Genomic DNA, 6,948 nt, shown 5'->3' with positions numbered 1-6,948 from the left:
ATTCGTACTTTGTCTAAATTTTAAACATAACAAGAATCTATGTGAGTATTTAGTACTTGTACAATAATCATTTATAAAAATTCGACTCCCACCATGATAAAATACAAAAAACATCTTGGCATTGTTCATGTCAGGCTTTCAGTGTTTTATTGCTTTTTCGTATATATTGTTTCGTTTGAAATGAACGAGCATATTCGCAAAATGTAGGTCAGAAATATTTAGACTTGTTGGTTGATAGAATATGTTTACTGTAGATATAAACAAAACATTGTGTATACAGATACCCTACATATATTATATTTTGAACTTTGGATATGTGACGTACATATTATGTTTTAAAAAACACCAATCTTAAAAATTTTACTTAAATAATTGATAAATTGGACCGAAGATACTAATAAAATATATCTGTATACATTTCTAGTTGCATGTTTAAAAATAACGGTGGCGTATAAGTAATGTACACCTCTTTGCAATATACATACATATGTATGTACGTACATGTGTTTGTGCATACTATATTTGTGTACTATATGAACTGAAATTTACATCGGATATCTTTTTTTCTGTAATGACACTAACAAAATATTTATTGCACCTTAATGTGAAGGGTACACCGAATTCGGCTTTATTGATTATATCAGTCATAAATGTGTTTTTTATTATTTAATAATAATTGAATTTAAAGGGATTTTGGTGGTTTCTGAAATCAGCAGCGAAATCTAAGAAAAACATATATTCTTTTATTATTTTAAAAAAAATATCACGTTTCTCACATTAAGCATAAATTAATTGTAATTTCACTTTCAATGAAATCATAAAAACTTAAATTTAATTTCAATGTTCGTTAATTTGTCATAGAGAATCCTTCATAAAATTGAAGAGACATTATATAGCAAGAGTAAAGAGGTGAAAATATCTATCTATCTATCTATCTATCTATCTATCTATCTATCTATCTATCTATCTATCTATCTTCTATCTATCTATCTATCTATCTATCTATCTATCTATCTATCTATCTATCTATCTATCTATCTATCTATCTATCTATCTATCTATCTATCTATCTATCTATCTATCTATCTATCTATCTATCTATCTATCTATCTATCTATCTATCTATGTATGTATGTGGTTGTACTTTGTCTGCTTTTTTATAGAAAGTTATGTATAACGCTGAGTGTTGTTATTGTTTGGCAAAATCTAGGATGGAACATTTTGCTTGGAAAATTAAGCAGGGATGGAAAAAAATATTTTTTTATAAACTTTTTACTTAATTTTGAATGACTTCACGGAATCTTATCAAAGTTCAAAAATGCATTTTTTTGGTTCCAAACTTAAAAAATGCCCTTCAATAGAAGTATGTAAACATATGTATGTATTAGGTTTCTTAAATATAAACAAACATTGATAATTTGGAAAGTACCATTTATTATTTACCAAGAAGCTATTAATGTTTCCTGCTCGATTTAAAAACAAATAAATTAGTATTTTTATTTCAAAAGAAAGAAATAACATTTTTGGAAACCACTCAAAAATATTATATATTTTCAAAGAAAACAACATATTGGCCATAACGTGATGATTTTTATCTATTATTTTTGCAAAAGAAAAAGAAAAAAAATCAATGATTAAATTTTTCTACAAAACAATAGTAATAAAGAATTCAAATTTTCAGAATAACAAAAAAAAAACGTTATCAGACTCAAAAGGGGTATTGATACCAATACAAAATAATAATTAGACTTTGTCTGCAGACCAAAAATAAAATGGTGAATAAATTGAAAGTACTTTAACTGACTACGAACCTAAAAAGACAAATGAATCATTTGTTTTTTTTTTTTGTTTTATAATAAATTTAATTTTTTTATATGTATGTATATTAAACTATTCATATGACAACTTGTTGTAGTAATTATTAGAATATTTGCTTATTTATTTATTTACTTATTTATTTAATTAATTATTTTTTTATTATTATTATTAATATGTTTTCTTTAAAATTTATTCTTTTATACTTGTGCAGAATGTAAATTATAGAAATTAAAATTGAAAATATTTAAAAAACAATAACAGGTGGGGATAGAGGATTATTATTGTTCTGCTGCCGATATTATTATTATTGTTTACATTTGTACTTAAGACTAACAAAAAAACAATCAATAAATATGAATTGTTTATAAATATAGACAGACAGTACTTCCTGATAAATAAACATAGGATTGCATAAGATATTTGTTTATAAAAAATTTTGTTGTTCAAATAGTTTGAAAAATAATACATATTTATTTACACATATTTATCTACACTTGAAAAAAAGACTATAAGAGCCGATCTTTAGTTCAACGATAAGCGATTAAATTAAAATTAATCCTCGAAATTAGTTTTTGAGTACTTAGGGTGGGTTTTTCTGTTCTTTGTTTAAACCTATTTTAAACTATGTTTTGTGTGTTTTAAGTAATCAGTAACGTTATTTATTATTTGTTTAACTGAGTGTTATTGACCAATTAAACAGAAGTTATAAGTGAGAAAACACAATTAATAAAAACAACAAAAGAATTTGTTTTATCAATATTATTATTGTTTTTAATGTTAATTTATGTTTTTCTAAAATTTTACATTTTACAAAAGCTGTATTTGCATAAACAGCTGTTCATTGTTTATGTTTTTAACTGAAAAGTTGGCAATACTAACATAGTTCCGAGTTTAATGTAACAGCTAGGGTTCTATAAATCGACTTTCGAATAATCGAACAATCGACTTTTTGTCGAAAAAAGTCGAAAAGTCGAAGTCGACTATTTTGTTCCAAAAATATCGATAACTCGACTATCGTCTGTGAAAAAAGTCGAAAAGTCGACTTTGTGAATAAAAGTCGAAAAAAGCCGTAAAGTCTGAAAAAAGTCGAATAAAGTCGAAAAAAGTCGAAAAAAGTCGAAAAGTCGTAAAAAGTCGAAAAGTCGGAAAAAGTCGAAAATAGTCGGAAAAAGGCGAAAAGTCGAAAAGTCGGAAAAAGTTGAAAAATCGAAAATGGTAGAAACAAGTCAAAAATTTAAAAAAAAAGTGGAAAAAAGTCAAAAACTCTAAAATAGTCGGAAAAACTCGAAAAAAGTCAAAAAATAGTCAGAAAAAAGTAGAAAGAAGTCGAAAATAGTCAAAAAGTCGAAAAGTCGACAATTTATAAAATACTTATAGTCAAAAAGTCTAAAAGTAGACTTTTATTTAATGAAAAAAGTCGAAAAGTTGAAAAATCGACTTTTTATAAAATGCAAAAAATCGACTTTCAACTAAATGAAAAAAGTCGAAAAGTCGACTTTGGTTTCAACTGTAGAACCCTAGTAACAGCATGTTAAGCCTAGTTTAACTGAGTAGTAAGAAATCCAACCTTAAAGTCCTGGTTCACACTGGGAAACTTTGGTTGAGAAACCTTTGATTTTGTGCGTGAGAGAAAGAGATGGTTGATATTTCTTTCTCTTTCTCTCACACACAAAAATCAAAAGTTTCCCAAAAAAAATTCTTAGTGTGAACCAGGTCAAAGATTTGTTCTTATTTTTTTCACGTGCATTGTTTTGATACCACACAGCGACGTTTTCTGTTGTAAGGGCATCACTGTGAAGTTTTATTTTGTGCCTAAAAACATCAAATTTAAATTTATTTTTAAATTAACTAATCTAAATATTAATTGGCATTTGATTGTCGACTCAAAAACCCGCTCTAAAGGGTAAAGTTTTATAAAAAACAAATAAAATGAAATTCCATTCGTATAACAAAAGTGAGTCGTATAAGTCGTATGATTTTTATTTTTTGTGTTAAAACGATTGGTATAAAACAATAGCAAAATATGATGAAAACAGCTGTTTCACTTTTTCGTTTGTGTTTACATAAAAATACATCCCTGATCTAATGCGACCTGCTTGTTTTTTGAATCATTTCAAAGAATGGAGAGAGACATACAACTGTCAAATTTTCCATCCGTATTCTCTCTCTCAATGTGTGATGATTTCATTACATAGTGCGTTTAGACGATCCCATCCGAACTCTTCTACACAAACTTCTGATTGATTATATTACTTGTATGCTCGTGTGAAGTCGGTTTAAGAGCATTAAAATTACATGCTTTTAAGATTTTAAAGAAATAACATAGACATTTGTAAATTAAGTTTAAAGCGTACCAGAGAACTTCGGGATCTACCTATATCTTGAATATTTATTTCAAATAGGATTTCAAAAAGTTTGCTATTAAATGTCTGCAAAATCGGACCATTAACAAACTTTGTTCAGAAATATATCCACCATTCCAATAGCAAATATCGAAATTTCTTCAGTGTAATTGTAAATTTTTCATCAACTTTCGTTAATTTTACATCGTATTATTATTTCGCACATTTTGACGTAACAATCAGAAATTTGTTTATTTTAAATATTTATTATTTTGTAATTATTTAAAGACCTTGTCCTACAAAATATATTTTTACAGATTCATTCATGGTAATCATTATAAAATTTGTATACCCTTCAGTTTCGTTAGATTTTGTGTTTGTATATAGGTTTTTCATTCCGTTTGTAATTTCTAATTATTTTCTGATCTCATAAAGCACATACATACATACATACATACATACATACATACATACATACATACATACATACATACATACATACATACATACATACATACATACATACATACATATGTTTATTGAAATCAATTATTTTGAAGACCCCTGCCATATTCGGTATCGAAATTTTCTATAATTCTGTTAACCCTTTCACGCACAAAACTAAATCGCTGGACTTTTTATGAATATGACTTGCCCACATACCTTATTATGACGTATATTGATCATTTTTTATGAAAAATTAAAAAAGGGTTTTCGAAGGATAACGGAGGATATTATCCTTTTTAACATGTAAGGGCATCAAATTGTAAAAAATAACATAATTTTCTTTGGAAATATTTATTTACTGTAGCTGTGAACTCAAAATAACTCTCTAAATTGAGAAAAATGTAAAAAAATTTGGGTCACCGATCCCGTATACTTGAAAGAGTTAAGACATGCTTTCGAGACGACTGTTTTCTTTTTAATCAGCAAAATCTGAGAGACTTTTTGAAATTCAGAACACTGGGTAAGTGAACATCTTAAGAATAGACCTTTTAGACCAGCAAGATACTAATACCACGTTCACACGAAGCAGTTGAACAACTTCGGACACATTCGTAATTCGTAAAAATTTGAGATGACACTCATTCATTCGTAATTCGTACGTAATTCAAACTGAATAACGTATAGCTTTTATAATCCGCAGCTGAAATTTTGTATGGCGAATCTTGTCTTGGGAATTGAATAATGAATGAGAGCGTGGATTACGAACCGTGTGAACGGAGTATAAATCAGTATAAAGTAAATTTCAAAATATTTCTAATATCAACAGATTATAGACGATACATTTAAATTTAAATACATACATGTGCGCCATTTAAAATCCAAAAACAAAATTCAAAGAAATGTCATTCAAAATTAAACAAGTCAATCACACCCATAAATAAGACATCTATTAATTTAGCCAACGTCCGTCCATCCACATGCAAAGCAACTTGTTACAATTTCATTAACAAATATATTTAACACAAGAGACACAGATACAAAGTTTATTAGCCCCCAACATAACTGACCTTTAACAAAGATTTTACATAAATTCAATATTGAAACTTTAAACTAAAAATAGAAATAACATACATGATTTAACATTAAATATTATTATCACATTTAAAAACAAATTTTTCAGCCTAAATTAAACTTGTTACTTTTTGAGGTATTTTTAACTAAATATTAACATTTTTACCTCTCAATTCTCTCTAAATAACTCGTGCGTAATGTAAAATTATTCCATAATTTACATACGAAATAAATTTGTAAAATCTCACATGTTGCTTCCTAAAAAACATTAAACACTCAAAATTTTTATCTGCTGGAAAATATTCAAGATACGAATACGCACCCATTAGTTATAAAAACATAAGTTACGATAAACTTCATACATAATTACACATACTACATAATGTTTTCTCTTTATATTATGAGCATTTATTTTTCCATTGCTACGTAATCATGTAAAATGGCACGTAGTCCACCAGATGATTTCAATGCAGAGCATTGTCGTGTGTTTGAAAAGAAAAATTTCATCATCCCTTGTTGTTTTCAATGAATGTTTAAGAATTGATGTGAGAACATTTTAAAAATAACTGAGAGAGCTGCAATAGACTTATTACCATTACACTTACCACGTAACATCAACAATAAGCATTATGACCTGTTTTTAAGGGTCGTTTGTTTTGTTGTTGTCTTTTAATGAGTCTTTAAGAAGATTGTTTTAGTTGTCGATTTCAAAAATATATTTATTTGTACCTGCGCATAAATACGGTTTTAAATTACGTGTTAAGTTTTTCATTTACAATTTGTATTGTTTTGTTTTCAAAGTGCATCCTCATTCTTAATATGTCAATGGCTTTACTGTAGCATGTATGTATGTATGTATGTATGTATGTATGTATGTATGTATGTATGTATGTATGTATGTATGTATGTATGTATGTATGTATGTATGTATGTATGTATGTATGTATGTATGTATGTATGTATGTATGTATGTATGTATGTATGTATGTATGTATGTATGTATGTATGTACGTGTAATTTAACATGGCATTGTATTTTCTTGTGTATTGAAAATGTAGGACGTGTTTAAGGATTTAGGATATTTAAGGAATTTTTCTCTTTTGAAGTTTAACCCCAAATTTTTTTACTTTTTGTTATTGCGTCGTTTCTTTATGAAATTATTCAACTGAACTAGAACTGAACTAGAACTGAACTAGAACTGAACTAGAACTGAACTAGAACTGAACTAGAATTGAACTAGAACTGAACTAGAACTGAACTAGAACTGAAC

This window comes from Lucilia cuprina, chromosome 2 (genome assembly GCF_022045245.1).
Source record: "Lucilia cuprina isolate Lc7/37 chromosome 2, ASM2204524v1, whole genome shotgun sequence".
NCBI lineage: Eukaryota > Metazoa > Arthropoda > Insecta > Diptera > Calliphoridae > Lucilia > Lucilia cuprina.
The sequence above is the reverse complement of the archived record's forward strand: the minus strand, read 5'-3'. Positions refer to the sequence as shown.